Genomic DNA, 15,933 nt, shown 5'->3' with positions numbered 1-15,933 from the left:
GCTCCTCCCTGGGGTGACTCTAGGGCTAGGCACTGGGAAGTCTACCCGGGAATGGCCCCCACTCCTTTCTTTGCCTAGGGTAAGTTTTTTCTGATGCTAGGTTCCCCAAGACCACCCTCCGAGCAAACAGAAGCACCCCCTACCCAACCACTGTGCCTGGAAAAGGGCGCAGATGTCTGGATAACCTTGAGTGGAGACAGAATCAAGCAGCAAGAAGCTCTGGGGCCACATGGGTGAAATTGGGGGTCCCCGGGAAAGTGAGGTTACCTTGAGACTCCAGTTGGGGAGCATATGTTGGCTCTCTGTTTTCTAACTATAGGGTTTTCCTTCAGTAGGTTTCCCAACCAAGCTGGGCCTGAGATTTTCATCTGTAAAATGGGAGTAAAAAAATAGAGTCAGCTTCACAGGGCTTTGGGGGTGGGGGTGGGGATGGGGGTGGGGTGGGATACTAACCTAGTAATAGTATTATACAGCAAGCCCTTAACAGGACTCTGACCCTTGGAACACAATCAGCTGGAGTTAGTGTTACAGAACTGCTGTCTGTTGGGAGGCAGGGGTCCCTGGATTAGTAGTAATTGTGATAATAAATTAATAAATAGCACTGTTAGGGCCTGACACTGAGGCACATGTCTCTAATCCCAGCAACCATGGCAACGCTGGGCTATGAGCCCAAGGCTAGTTTGCCTCCAAACAAATTGTTATATTTAATTTGTAAAAATACATATATAGCATTGTTAGACTATTACAGGGCCCACAGCCCTGTGCCTGGTTCTTACTGAGGAAGGAAGGGTTCATATCAGTTCACCTCGGCTCTAGCCTCATTTCTTCTCCCATCCTCCCCACCCCCAACATATGCCTATAGCCAACCACTTCAGACAGCTGACCAGGCCCTGGCCCACTCCCAAACATGTAGTCATGTTGTTTCTCAACTCATTTCTCTCCCTTCATCCCTCCCTTCCTCTCTCCCTCCTTCCCTCCTTCCCTCCTTCCCTCTCCCTCTTCCTTTCCCTGGAGCTAAAAGAGAAAGAGACATCAGCTTTGAAGGATGTGAAAATTAGCTGGAGCTGAGAGAGGTGTCAACTTCAAGGCGGCACCCCCACCCCACCCAGCCCTTCTTTGCCCTAGGGATGGTGTTTCCACAAGTCTCTGCAGGGGGACCCCCACCCCACCCCCAGGTGTGGGCTGGAATTGTCAGGCTAAAGCAGAGTGAAGTGGAGGGAGGAGGTGGCTTGCCAGGAAGAACAGGGCTGCAGTCCAGGGAATCGTGCCAGGGATGGACCCTCAGCTACCCTACCCAGAGCCTGGATGCATGGTCAGAAGTGTTAGCACCCAGAAGACTGGTTCGGACCCTCTGGACCCCAGTTTCCTTTACCGGAGCTGAGAGGCTAAGACACCTGGCTGGCAAGGAAGGCGCTGGGTGGAAACAACTCTTCCCAAGAGATCTGTGGTGTCCTTTATCCTAGAGGACCTTCCTCACCCTGTTTCTGACCTGTCTGAATGTCTCCTTGGAGTCCCCTCCTTCAAAGGGGAGCCAAGAGCTGGGGCCAGCTCTAGTTCCTGGGAGGGTCAGGTCAAGCTGAGCAAAAGATGGGAGCTTCAGGAAGGAAGGTTTCACCCTGTCTCTGTCATCGTTAACAGCCACAATTATTATTATTTAGAGAGATGGGCCAGAGGTGGTCAGGGACGCGGTTGGGGCGAGTGAAATGAAGTCCTCTGTACATGCCGTCTCGCCAGGTTAATACTCCTGCCTGTCAGCCTGACAGCTGCAAGATTGATTACCCAGGCCTCCCGCTCTTTATAACTCGATCATTCGAATTAATCTCTGGCTGTCGGCCCATCTGATGCCTGAATCACAAATTTAATTTGGAGGTGTGCGGCTCCTCCCCCATCCCGTCTCCTCCTCTTCCCCCCTCCCAGGTCCCCTCCCCTCCCCCGCACCCCGCGCATCCCATTCTTCCTCCCTCTTCCTCCCTTCTTCCGGTTCTGACCCCTGTCCTCAGTTTTCTGCCTACCCGTCTTGCTCCCGTGTTTTCTATTCTTCATGCCCTTCCTCCTTTCTAAAGTTATCAGACACCTCCAAGGGGGCAGCAATTGGAGCGGGGAGGAGGTGGGGAGGAGTGGGTGGTCCTGAGTCAGCAGCCCCTCTGCCCAGGCCCGGGAATGGGTCATGTCTCCGGTCCACCGGGTGAGATGCCCACCCTATCAAGCTCCACCCCAAACAGAGAAAGAGGCTTAGCTGACACTAAGTAAGACATATTAATGTACTAAAGACTTAATGAAGTTGGGGTGGGGGGGCTGAGGGGTGGAAAGTGCTTGCTTTATTAGTTTATGGCCGATTAATGGGGACGCCATTACGGTGATGGAGATGGATCGCTGCTGTCAGCAGCCGGGGCTGAGGGCCGTCGGCCGCAGCTCCTTCCTCGCGTGGTGGGTGCTCAGACAGAGTCGGAGAGAACTTCATTAGAAGCATCCGTGAGATCCTGCCTGAGGTAGGGACAGGAGCTCAGCTTGGGGCTTGAGGCTTGAGAGAGGCCATGTTCCAAGGTGTCAGCCCTGGGAGTTGACGTTGGTTGAGGAAGACTGGTAAGACGTTGGTTGAGGAAGGGGGGGGGGGTGCGGCCAGGGCTCTGGACCTGAGACCAGCAGGAGTCTGGCAGTCACATCTAAAACTAGACAGAAGAAAAAAAATGTCACCTTGAAGTTAATGACCCTCACCAGGGTGAAGGGAGAGAACAAGGAAGTGAGCGCTCCACTCCCATCCTTCCTCAGAGGCCATGACACCAGCTTTGCTACCCAGAGGTTGAGCAGAAGTCACCTCCAACCTTGGGATCCTAGACCCCAGGCTGAGCCTCTAAGATGGAGGTGAAACGTGTCTCACCTTAGCTGCCTCCCGGCTCCTTGATCCTAACCCTCAGAAGGCCAGGGAGGATCCCTGAGGAAGAGGAGGAGTCTGAGGGGCTGAGGGAGAGTGGAAGTTAGACAGGCTTAGCTTCTCAGCTTTCTTAGGCCGACTGGACAGGAGGTCTCTAGACGGTAAGCCAACTCAAACACTTGCTGATGGTCTCCTATCCCCTCAGCTCCTTCTTTCCTCTACACCTCTCAATTACTTTTTGTTTTTAACCACGAAATGAGAAACAGGGCTACAGTGGGTCAGTGTCAATCAGGAAGCCTGCAGATCCTCTCAGAGCCGAGGGCTTTTCATTAGCTCATGTCGCTCTTGGCAACATACGGCCTTTTGGATGCTTTGATCTAGGGACATCAGACTTAGTTCAGGGTCTTGGAAACTTACATCAGCAAGGGATGTCCGAACAGATACTCTGCTTGCCGCTCTCTAGAACCCAAACTTGTCCTAAGCTTGCTTCAGTCCAAAGCCCGTGCCAGCGAGGCAGCGGCCATGAAGAGATTCCAGATGGACTCTGAATCACAGAGGACCAAAGCACATAGTCCTAAAAAAGGCATTAACAACCTTATACATTTGAAGATGTTAAACGGAATGACCATGGGGAAGTGAGCCCAAGGATTCTCTTTAGTCTCATTGCCTACTTCTTTTTCACGTGTGTGGTTGCCCACTGTGGGTTGTGGTAGGCACGTGGTGCCATATGGTCCCAAGCTTCTAGAGGCCATCTAACCATGGATGCTTGGGTGTCCATCTGTTGGGCACTGAGGATGCTGCTCTGTGCCCCTCAAGCCAAAGCCCTGCCATCATGCCAGGGGTCATCACCCAGGCACACTCCCCAAGGTAGAAGCTACCTGCTCATCTAACTGGGAAATAAATACCCTGTTTCTGAGAGTAATTTAATTATTGGCTCCTGCGGACTAGTGGGTAATTAAATTCTGTAGCTCCCAAAGTAATTAATTGCTATGCAAATAGTAATGCCCTCTGCTTTGGAGAGGAAGATCCCGGCCTGAGTTTGCCCTGCAATTAGAAGCTAATAATTACCCTGTCAGTTCCCAGCTTCTGCTGGGTAATTGCCTACTGAAGCCCCACTGGTCACTGAGGCCACTCTTATCACCTGCTGCTATAGCTCTGACTCTGGTGGCCCCAACAACCAGAGCAAGGGGTCTTCAGAGTGCTGGTTAATTTCAGGATCCCCTCCATGACCACCAACTGGAGGAGCCCCATCAAGACACAGCCTGATTTCTGATCAAAGGAAACAAAGACCAACCCTTCTCTAGCCTCTACTCTCTAAGAGGCATCTCGGCTTCCTGCGGGAGTGGAATTCCTGACAGATGGGTTTGCGTGACCTTCACCGAATGATTCTTGCGTATCAGGAACTTTCTCAAAGACAGTCTAGTCTGCTACTGGTCACACAAAATTTCCCCTGGTGGTCTGTTGTTTTGTTTCGTTGTCAGACCAGACAAAGCTTCTAGATAAACGCAGGAGGGCAGAGACACTCTGTAGCTTACAGACATTTCCTGGTTGTGCAGTCTACACTAATCTACGTCCTCTGGAAATGGGTTTAGAAGATGTAATCTAAGTCCTTGATCAGTTGACTTTAAACTGGGGAGGCTGTTTTCCATGGGTCTGGCCCATTCAGATGAGCCCTTAAAAGGGTCTGGGCTCTTCCTCACCAAGCAAACTCCAAAGAATAGGAGGATCTACCATGGCTCTCCCTGCTAGGTTCCCAGCCTGACTGTTTGCGAACAATACCTCTGTCAGTGCCCAGGAGGTTCTATCTCGCCCCCGGTCTTTACTTTCTCATTCTCTACCCTGTGCATTTCAGAATGACTCAGCCAACAATTGAGTAAGCTAATTCTTTGAGAAGAAGATTTTGTTAGTATTTTAATAGATGTTTTTGGCAGTGCTAGAGTTTGAACCCAAGTCCTTGCATATTCTGGCAAACACCCTCTACCACAGAGCCACATCTGTAGCCCCTACAGTATGAAATACGCTTTGCTGGTTCATTGGTTGGTACCTTATATATGAGTTCTGTCCTGTGAGGCCCTCCTTCTAAGCAAGAAGGCAGAGCAACAATTATATAACTTCCATGGTCATGCTATCCTTTGTCACATAACTGCCCTGGTTCTCAGACTGACCGTTCCATTCCTATTTAGAAACTAGGAAACCAGAATCAGATCTAAGACAGATTCCATCACTAAGCAGGTTCCAGAGCTAGTGAGTGGGGAAATAAAGTTGGAAACCGGTTCACCAGTCATATCACTGCTGACTCTTCGGTGGCAAGTCCAAGGTAGGCTATACCAGGGTGATGTTTAACAATGTCAACTTAACAGGATCTAGAATCGTCAAAGAGACAAGCCTCCGGGTGTGCCGTGAGAGATTATGCAGATTAGGTTATCTTCTGAGAACATCTGTGTGGGATTATCTAGACTAAGTTAATTGTGGTGGGAAGACTTAGCCCACATGTGGAGGTACCAATTCACGGACTGGTCTCCAAATGAGTGAAAAGGAGAACACTAGCCATACGTCAGCATTGACCCCTCTGTTTTACTGCGCAAACACAGCAGTATGACCAGCCTCCTCACACCCCTGCCAACATAACCTTTTCTTTAAATTAGCTTCCCTTTTTAAAAGTTATTTTTAATTACGAGTATATAAGAGTAGGTGTGTGCACATAAGAAGTACCCTCAGGATCCAGAAGAGGGCACTGGATCCCCTGAGACTGAAGTTCCAGGCAGTTGTGAGCTGCCCAGCATGGGCACGAGGGACTGAGGTCAGGTCCTCTGCAAGAGCAGTACACATTTCTAACCACTGAGCCATCTTTCCAGCCCCCCTCAGTTTGCTTCTTGTGGGTATTGTACCATAGCCATGAGACAAGGAACATGCAGCCAGCAGGTAACTAAGTGTCCCTGTGGCTGAGGTCAGTTCTCATCTCTACTCTGGATCTCACCATTCCCAGAAGTCCTCCTGCTCTATCTCTTGCTCTTCTCTGATTCCTGTCTACAGACATGGAGCTGAGAGTGCCCAAAGCCTGTGATGTGCCTCCAAGCACTGGCTCTGCCTTTTAAAGCATACATGGTTCATTAGCTCTCAGGATCACAACTAGGATTAAAGTCCAAAGACAGGAGTACCCGGAAGTGCTGTGGACGTTGAGGGCAAAGTCTAGCCCTGTGAATGCCTGGTTTTTGGCTCAGACATACCCAAATAAAAAACGGGGTCTTGATTTTACCTTTCTCCCCAGTGCCTGACCCTGAGGTCTGCAAACAGAAGTTCCCAAAGGGCCAGGCGTGGTGGCACACACCTTTAATCCAACACTCGGGAGGCAGAGGCAGGTGGATTTCTGAGTTCGAGGCCAGCCTGGTCTACAAAGTGAGTTCCAGGACAGCCAGGGCTATACAGAGAAACCCTGTCTTGAAAAACCAAAAAAAAAAAAAGTTCCCAAAGGACCTGGTGGGAACAAAGGTGTGGGCATGGTCACGTCAGTAGGTACCCCTGCCTGGCTGCCATAGCTACCACTCCACTGACAGCTCTTTAGAATCCATTCAGAGTTTTGGCCGTGCAGTAATCTCTGGATGATGAATATTTTCTCTAATGAATGAATGGGAATTGAATTAGCTGGAATGCCCGTGTGTTTAGACTCTCACTGATTAAACCCCCATCTGCCTGAGGCCTGCCTGGGAATAGCTCATTACATCTCATTTTTACTTCTTTTTTGTCATCTTTCTATGTTTCTGTAAAACTATTCTATAGTGGATTTGTTGAGCTGGCTTAGGTTTTATCATTGGTGGATGACATTTCCTCATACGGATTTTTTTTTTTAGACTTTCACACATGAGTACTGTATTTATCTCATTTCCATCTCTCTCCCCTCTGACTCTTCTAATGTTCCGACGCTCGCTAAAATTCGTGACCTCTGCATCTTTAATTGTTACACATGTGTCCTTATAGATCCACACGTGCACATAAATACTTAGTCTACTTAGTGTTGCTCACATGTGTGTGTGTGTGTTTCTAGCTGACCATTTAGGATTTGATCATCTATGGGGGACTCATCCTTAAGGAAGACAGATTTACCCTCTCTATAGCGCTGAATCTAGGGACGGGGCCCTGTAAGATTCCACACACACACATTAAAATGTTAACTGGTATTGTCATTGTTCAGTCTTGTTTAAGCACGCATAAAATTTTTATAGGATCCAAATTAACGTTACTATTGAGTTTCTTTTGTTGCTGCTGTTTATTTACTTTTATTTTAAAGATTTATTTTATTTTTAGTTATATATATTGTCTTAGATAGGGTTTCCATGGCTGTGAAGATATACCATGACCAAGGCAACTCTTTTTTTTTTTTTTAATTTATTTTGTTTTTTTTTTTCGGGACAGGGTTTCTCTATGTAGTCCTGGCTGTCCTGGAACTCACTCTGTAGACCAGGCTGGCCTCGAACTCAGAAATCTGTCTGCCTCTGCCTCCCAAGTGCTGGGATTAAAGGCGTGCGCCACCACTGAATGCCCAGCAAGGCAACTCTTATAAAGGACAACATTTAATTGGGGATGGCTTACAGGTCCATTATCATCAAGGCAGGAAGCATGGCAGCATCCAGGCAGGCATGGCGCTGAAAGATCTAAGAGTTCTACATTTTGTTCCGAAGACAAACAGGAGAAAAATGGCTAGGCCCACACCCCCAGTGACACACTCTCTTCAACAAGGACACACCTCCTAATAGTATCACTCTCTGTGAGCCAAGCATATTCAAACTACCACATGTACACCTTTGTGTGTGTGTGTGTGTGTGTGTGTGTGTGTGTGTGCACATGTGTGAGTATGTGCACTTGTGTGTGGCTACCAGTGAAGTCCAAAAGAGGTCATCAGATCCCCTGGAGATAGAGTTGCAAGTAGTTGTGAGCCACCTGACTTGGGTACTGGGCACTGAACTCAGGTCCTCTGGAAGAACAGTGTGTTCTTTTAACTACTGAGCCATCTCTCCAGACCTGCTTTTGGTTTTTGGTTTAACATTCCCCCCCACCACCAGTGCTGGGGGGGCTGGATACAATGTCTTGTGATGACTAGGCAAGTGCTCTACCACTGAACCCAAACACTGTTGTTTGACTTATACAAAAGAATGGGAGGACAAGTCAAAGAAAAAAAAATAAAAAATAAAATGGTGTGTGTGTGTGTGTGTGTGTGTGTGTGTGTGTGTGTTGAGACAGGGTTTCACTAAACAATCTTGGCCAGCCTGGAGTTTACTTGGTAGACCAGGCTATCCTGGAACTCACAGAGACTGCCTGCTTTTGCCCACCGCCCCCTCAGTCCCCTGACTCCCAGTGCTGCCATTAAAGGCATGTGTACCACTGTTGCTTTTAGTTGGACTGGGCCAGTACTTCCCACCACAGAGCTCCACCTCCCGTTCCAATCCATTTATCTCATGAGACTACTCAGGCCGAAGTCTTCTGGGACCTGAGGAATCCTTATCTTTCTCCAGGAGCTCTGTCCAGGTTACTTTTGAGTCCACACCAGTCTGCTTTCTTCAAGGTATGTTGCTTGGACAGGGAGTTGCTTTGAGAGAAGGGAGATGGTGTAGGAGAGAAACCCAATTTGGGATTGAGTGCTCATGAGGTAGAGCTTCACACCGTTGTTCGCCTTCAAAGGAAGCCGCAGAGAGTTTGGGGGCAGGGGAGGGCGGTCCACACAGGCTGGTGTTCAGGTTCACGCATAGGACTTTGTCAGGACCAAGGACAGCGTCACGGGCAGCTCAAGGCTCTCCACTCAGCCCTCCCTCTTCCTTCTCTGAAAAACCTATTTCCCTGCTTACTAACCATCTCTTTCTCTTCTCCTTCCCGTTATTCCTCTTCCGCTTCCTCCCGCCACTCCTCTACTGGCTTCTCGTCCCTCATTCCAGGGACAGGACCTGGTCCCTTAATTTTTCACCCCAGAAACCCCTCAAGCTCAGTTAGCCAAGCTCCCCAGAAGTATCTGTTGAAAACTTTATTCCCATGACTAAATCCTCAACCTTGCAAGAACACACACATTGAAATCAAGCATTCAAGTGCTGAGCAGGAAAGAATGTTCAGGCGGCTGTTTTTTGGGGGGTTTTTGTTGTTGTTGTTGTTGTTGTTGTTGTTTTCAAAAGACCAGACAGTGCTGCCTCCAGTGAGGCCTAGGACCAGGCTACCTGGCCAGCCCCAACATGTCCAAGGCTCTAACTTCACAGTCCTCTCTTCCTCTCCGTTCCCCTCACACTCATTCCCTTCCTTTCCCCTCTCCTCCTCCCCTCCTCTCTTCGTTCCTTTGAAAAGTGGCAGCAGCTGCTGGAGAAGGCAGGCCCTTCCATGAGGCTCAGCGATTGCTGTGACTGAATGTCCTAGCCTTCTCTCCCAGTTAATCTAACTTGGGAAGACTTGAGGTGTGTTCTGGCTCTGCTGCCCGTGAAAGGCAGAGAATAAATAACAAGCCAGAGGCGTAAACAGATGTGCAGATATATGCAGCTGGTGCTCTGCTGCCAAATTACCATGGACAGAATGCTGGCAAGAGGCCAGGATGCCTCCCCCTCTGTTTGGAGTTTGGCCACCAAGACCCATCCAAGCTCGCTATCCATTTGGCAACTTCCAAGTGAGAGAAGAAATGCCAGGAAAGGAATGGAGAGGCTTCAGGTGCCCTTGGGCTGGATAAAGAACTCCAGAGTCTTGTCCTAATGACTCAAGCAGGTGGGGGCAGCTTGAGGGAAGACTAGGAATCTTGTGCCAGGCCCTCCCTGAATACCCCCCCCCGGAGTGGGCTCCCTGGGTGTGGCTGGGAGTGACTTGAGGCCAGTTTTTTACAACATTGAATGGTTCTACTTTACCTCCCCTCTCCTGATTGAAGATTGGGTGTTCCTGGATTTTGATGGCTTCTGACACTGCTCAGAGTTGGTGTGCAGTGCAAGGGACAGTCAACAGTCAAATCGAAGCCAATTGGGAAACCCCACCACCACAAAAGGATGTTGCTGGAGACTCCAGCCCTGGAACAGGGTCCGTGGAGACTGAGACTAGCTAGGAGTGTGTTGGAATCAGGGACAACGCAGATGAGCAGGAGAGAAAGCAAGGCTGGAAGGTGTACTGCCCCATCAGGCCTCTCTCTGAGGCACTTACTTCATAGCTGAATTCAGAGACACCAAGCCGCCACTCAGTGGTTAAAGATGCTTATCCATAAGGCTGATAATTTGAGTTTGACTTCGAAGTTTGATGGTAGAAGGAAAGACTCCACTCCTGCAAACTGTCCTTGACCTCCACGTGCATACCATGGCAAGTGCATACTTAGGAACTGTAGTGGCTATTCCTGGTTGTCAACTTGACAATATTTGGAATGAACTACAATCCGGAATTGGAAGGCTCACCAGTGACCCTTATCTGGAGGCTTGGAGATCCTTATCTGGATCTTGGTTTGAAGATCTTGAGCCATAGTGGCTATGGATTCCAGAAGATTGAATCTCCGAGTTAAGGAACACACCTTTAATCTGGCTATGCCTTTCATCTGGGATTAAAGGTGTGGTGGAACACACCTTTAATCTGGGCTACACCTTTTGCTGGAGACAATATAAGGACATTGGAAGAAGGGAGTCTAGCTCTTGCTCTTGCTCCTTTGCCTGCTTGCTGCGTGAGACTGAGTAACTGCTAGATCCTTGGACTTCCATTCACAGCTGCGACTGAACAATTGTTGGGAATTCGGCTGCCGACTGTAAGTCATCAATAAATTCCTTTACTATTTAGAGATTATCCATAAGTTCTGTGACTCTAGAGAACCCTGACTAATACAGAAGTTGGTACCAGGAGTGGTTCTAGAGTAACAGAAGTACAAGGATGAATCTTTTAAAATACTGGAATTGGCTTGTTGATCCACCAGCACTTTCAAATATTGAAACCTCTCCAGATTCTCTCCCTCCTGGGAGCTCAGAGAATTTTGAAGACCCATGGTTGAAACTATATTCCGAACTTAAAGAAGCTAATGCCCTTGATTTTCTTAATGAATTAGGTGATTCAGTGCACAAAGCTTTCTACAAGATGGGGAAAAAATCGAAAAATGATTTTACTGGCTGGCTGCTCTTAGTATCTGTGGAAAAAATGATGAATGAAAGGAAGGAGTTGTGTGATAAAATCGAAAGGCTCCAGACACAAGTAAACGATCTAAAAGTTGCTAAGTGTGTCCTTGAGGAGAATCTTCTCTCTTGTAGCAATAGAGCTCAAGTTGCAGAAAATCAAACAGAAACTCTCATTGTAAGGTTGGCTGAACTACAGAGAAAATTCAAGTCTCAGCCTCAGAGTGTGTCGACAGTTAAAGTAAGGGCTCTAATTGGCAAAGAATGGGATCCTACAACATGGGACGGGGATGTGTGGGAAGACCATGTTGAAGCTGAGAATTTTGAATCCTCAGATTCTCAAGGGTTTGCCCCACCTGAGGAAGTAGTACCCTCAGCCCCACCTCTTGAAATAATGCCTTCCCCACATGAGGAAATTAATTTTGCAGAGTCTGCTCACGGCCCACCAATAGTTTCTTCTAGACCTGTAACCAGACTCAAAGCAAAACAGGCTCCTAGAGGGGAGGTAGAAAGTATAGTCCATGAGGAAATTCGCTACACTACTAAGGAGCTTAATGAGTTTGCTAATTCATTCAAGCAGAAACCTGGTGAATATGTGTGGGAATGGATTTTAAGGGTGTGGGATAAGGGTGGAAGGAACATAAAACTAGAGCAGGCTGAGTTTATTGACATGGGTCCTCTGAGTAGAGATTCTAGGTTTAATACGGAAGCTCGCATAGTTAAAAAAGGTGTCAAAAGTTTGTTTGAATGGTTGGCTGAGGTGTTTATCAAAAGATGGCCTACTGGAAATGACTTGGAGATGCCTGATATTCCGTGGCTTAGTGTTGATGAAGGGATTTTAAGACTTAGGGAAATTGCAATGCTAGAGTGGATATATTGTGTAAAGCATAATTGTCCACAATGGGAAGGTCCAGAAGATATGCCTTTCACCAGCTCTATAAGACGCAAATTGGTGAGAGGGGCACCAGCACATTTGAAGGGTTTTGTTCTTTCCCTTTTCCTTGTGCCAGATCTTAGCATTGGAGATGCTTCTGCTCAATTAGATGAATTAAATTCACTGGGTTTAGTTGGATCCCGAGGTAACAAGGGCCAGGTGGCAGCATTGAATCGCCGGAGACAAGGTGATCCTAGTTATTATAATGGACAGCGTAGACAAAAGAATGTTTATAATAACATACCCAGTAATGGTCAGCACAGGAGAGGTGAAATTTATAATGGCATGACTCGCTTGGACCTTTGGTACTGGCTAATCAATCATGGTGTTTCCAGGAATGAAATACATAGGAAGCCTACTGCATATTTGTTTGATCTGTATAAGCAGAAAAATTCTCAAACAAATGAAAGAAAGGCTACATTAGATCGTGGTAAACAGCAATCTCGGCCAGTGAATCAATTTCCAGACTTGAGACAGTTTGCAGATCCGGAACCCCTTGAATGAAGGGGTGGCCAGGTTCCTCTGAGGAAGGATCTTGATAAGACACTCAAAGGTTTTGCTGTTACCCTTTCTCCAGTTCTTCCCCAGAGGGACCTACGGCCTTTTACAAGGGTAACTGTACACTGGGGAAAAGGAAATAATCAGACTTTTCGGGGTCTGCTGGATACTGGTTCTGAGTTGACACTGATCCCAGGGGATCCCAAGAAACATTGTGGCCCTCCAGTTAAAGTAGGGGCTTATGGAGGGCAGGTGATTAATGGAGTTTTGACTGATGTCCGACTCACAGTAGGTCCAGTAGGTCCCCGGACACATCCTGTGGTGATTTCCCCAGTTCCAGAATGTATAATTGGGATAGATATACTCAGAAATTGGCAGAATTCTCATATTGGTTCCCTGAACTGTAGAGTGAGGGCTATTATGGTTGGAAAGGCCAAATGGAAGCCTTTAGAGTTGCCTCTGCCAAAGAAAATAGTGAATCAAAAACAGTATCGTATTCCTGGAGGAATTGCAGAAATTACTGCCACTATCAAGGACTTGAAAGATGCAGGGGTGGTGGTTCCCACCACATCTCCATTTAACTCTCCTATCTGGCCAGTGCAGAAAACAGATGGATCATGGAGAATGACAGTTGATTACCGAAAACTAAATCAGGTAGTAACTCCAATTGCAGCTGCTGTACCAGATGTAGTTTCCTTACTTGAGCAAATTAACACATCTCCTGGCACCTGGTATGCGGCTATTGATCTGGCAAATGCCTTCTTCTCAGTACCTGTCCATAAGGACCACCAGAAGCAATTTGCTTTCAGTTGGCAAGGCCAACAGTATACCTTCACAGTTTTGCCTCAAGGATATATTAACTCTCCTGCCCTGTGTCATAATTTAGTTAGAAGGGATCTTGATCGTTTGGATCTTCCACAAAATATCACATTGGTGCACTATATTGATGACATTATGCTGATTGGACCAAGTGAGCAGGAAGTAGCAACCACTTTGGACTCATTGGTAACACATATGCGTATCAGAGGATGGGAAATAAATCCAACCAAAATTCAAGGACCATCTACCTCAGTGAAATTCTTAGGAGTCCAGTGGTGTGGGGCATGCAGAGATATTCCTTCTAAGGTGAAAGATAAGTTATTGCACCTGGCCCCTCCTACAACCAAGAAAGAAGCACAACGTTTAGTGGGTCTATTTGGATTCTGGAGACAACACATCCCTCACTTGGGTGTGTTACTTAGGCCTATTTACCAAGTGACTCGGAAAGCTGCTAGCTTTGTGTGGGGCCTGGAACAGGAGAAGGCCCTTCAACAGGTCCAGGCTGCTGTGCAGGCTGCTCTACCACTTGGACCATATGACCCAGCAGATCCGATGGTACTTGAGGTGTCTGTGGCTGATAGAGATGCTGTTTGGAGCCTCTGGCAGGCCCCTGTAGGTGAATCACAGAAAAGGCCTTTGGGATTTTGGAGCAAAGCTCTACCATCATCTGCAGACAACTATTCTCCCTTTGAAAAACAGCTCTTGGCCTGCTATTGGGCCTTAGTGGAAACTGAACGTCTGACAATAGGACACCAAGTCACTATGCGACCTGAACTACCCATCATGAGCTGGGTACTATCAGACCCTGCAAGTCATAAAGTGGGACGTGCACAGCAGCAGTCTATTATCAAATGGAAGTGGTATATACGTGATCGGGCCAGAGCAGGTCCTGAAGGCACAAGCAAGTTACATGAAGAAGTTGCTCAAATGCCTATGGTTTCTATTCCTGTTACAATGCCATCTGCTGCCAAGCATGCACCTATAGCCTCATGGGGTGTTCCCTATGATCAACTGACCGAAGAGGAGAAGATTAGAGCCTGGTTTACTGATGGCTCTGCACGTTATGCAGGCACCACCCAGAAGTGGACAGCTGCAGCATTACAACCCCTTTCTGGGACAACCTTGAAAGACACAGGTGAAGGGAAATCTTCACAGTGGGCAGAACTTCGGGCAGTACACATGGTATTACAGTTTGTTTGCAAGAAGAAATGGCCAGATGTACGATTATACACTGACTCATGGGCTGTAGCCAATGGATTGGCTGGATGGTCAGGGACTTGGAAAGATCACAATTGGAAAATTGGTGAGAAAGACATCTGGGGAAGAAGTATGTGGATAGATCTCTCCAAATGGGCAAAGGATGTGAAGATATTTGTGTCCCATGTAAATGCTCACCAAAAGGTGACTTCAGCTGAGGAGGAGTTCAATAATCAAGTGGATAAGATGACCCGTTCTGTGGACAATCAGCCTCTCTCCCCAGCCATCCCTGTCATTGCTCAATGGGCACATGAACAAAGTGGCCATGGTGGTCGAGATGGAGGTTATGCTTGGGCTCAGCAACATGGGCTTCCACTCACCAAGGCTGACCTGGCTACAGCTGCTGCTGATTGCCAGATCTGCCAACAGCAGAAACCAACACTGAGCCCCAGATATGGCACCATTCCTCGAGGTGACCAGCCAGCAACCTGGTGGCAGGTTGACTACATTGGACCACTTCCTTCGTGGAAAGGACAGCGTTTTGTTCTTACTGGAGTAGATACTTATTCTGGTTATGGATTTGCCTTTCCTGCACGTAATGCCTCTGCTAAAACCACCATTCACGGACTGACAGAATGCCTCATCTATCGTCATGGTATTCCACACAGTATTGCTTCTGACCAAGGAACTCATTTCACAGCCAGAGAAGTACGACAGTGGGCTCACGATCATGGAATTCACTGGTCTTACCACATTCCCCATCATCCTGAAGCAGCTGGGCTGATAGAAAGATGGAATGGCCTTTTGAAGACGCAGTTACAGCGCCAATTAGGTGGTAACAGCTTGGAAGGCTGGGGCAGAGTTCTTCAGAAGGCAGTATATGCTTTGAATCAGCGCTCGATATATGGTACAGTTTCACCCATAGCCAGGATTCATGGGTCCAGGAATCAAGGGGTGGAAAACGGAATAGTTCCACTTACTATCACTCCTAGTGACCCTCTAGGAAAATTTTTGCTTCCTGTCCCCATAACTCTAGGTTCTGCTGGCTTAGAAGTTTTGGCTCCAGAGAGGGGAGTGCTCCTACCAGGAGCTACAACAAACATTTCATTGAACTGGAAGCTCAGACTTCCCCCTGGTCATTTTGGGCTTCTAATGCCCTTAAACCAACAGGCTAAAAAAGGAATAACAGTGTTAGGAGGGGTGATAGATCCAGATTACCATGGGGAAATTGGATTACCTCTTCACAATGGTGGTAAGCAAGATTATGTCTGGAGTGCAGGAGATCCCTTAGGGCGTCTCTTAGTACTACCATGTCCTGTGATTAAAGTCAATGGGAAACTACAACAGCCTAATCCAAGCAGGATGACAAAGGACGCAGACCCATCAGGAATGAAGGTATGGGTCAATCCTCCAGGAAAAGAGCCAAGACCTGCTGAGGTGCTGGCTGAAGGTGAAGGAAATACAGAATGGGTAGTAGAGGAAGGTAGTTATAAATACCAATTAAGGCCACGTAACCA

The 15,933-nt window shown here is 47.7% G+C and overlaps 1 long non-coding RNA gene across 1 annotated transcript; it reads right to left on the bottom strand.

The window, feature by feature from the left end:
* Window positions 1-274: 274 nt before the first annotated feature.
* On the bottom strand, window positions 275-3,567 carry Gm35867. Its single transcript, XR_386749.3, has 3 exons — window positions 3,290-3,567; window positions 2,356-2,669; window positions 275-368 (listed from the first exon to the last, which is right to left on the bottom strand). It is a non-coding gene; the product is annotated as a predicted gene, 35867 (long non-coding RNA).
* Window positions 3,568-15,933: the final 12,366 nt, after the last annotated feature.

The sequence above is a fragment of the Mus musculus genome, chromosome 19 (assembly GCF_000001635.26).
Source record: "Mus musculus strain C57BL/6J chromosome 19, GRCm38.p6 C57BL/6J".
NCBI classification, from domain to species: domain Eukaryota; kingdom Metazoa; phylum Chordata; class Mammalia; order Rodentia; family Muridae; genus Mus; species Mus musculus.
This window is presented reverse-complemented; position numbering and strand designations above follow the sequence as displayed.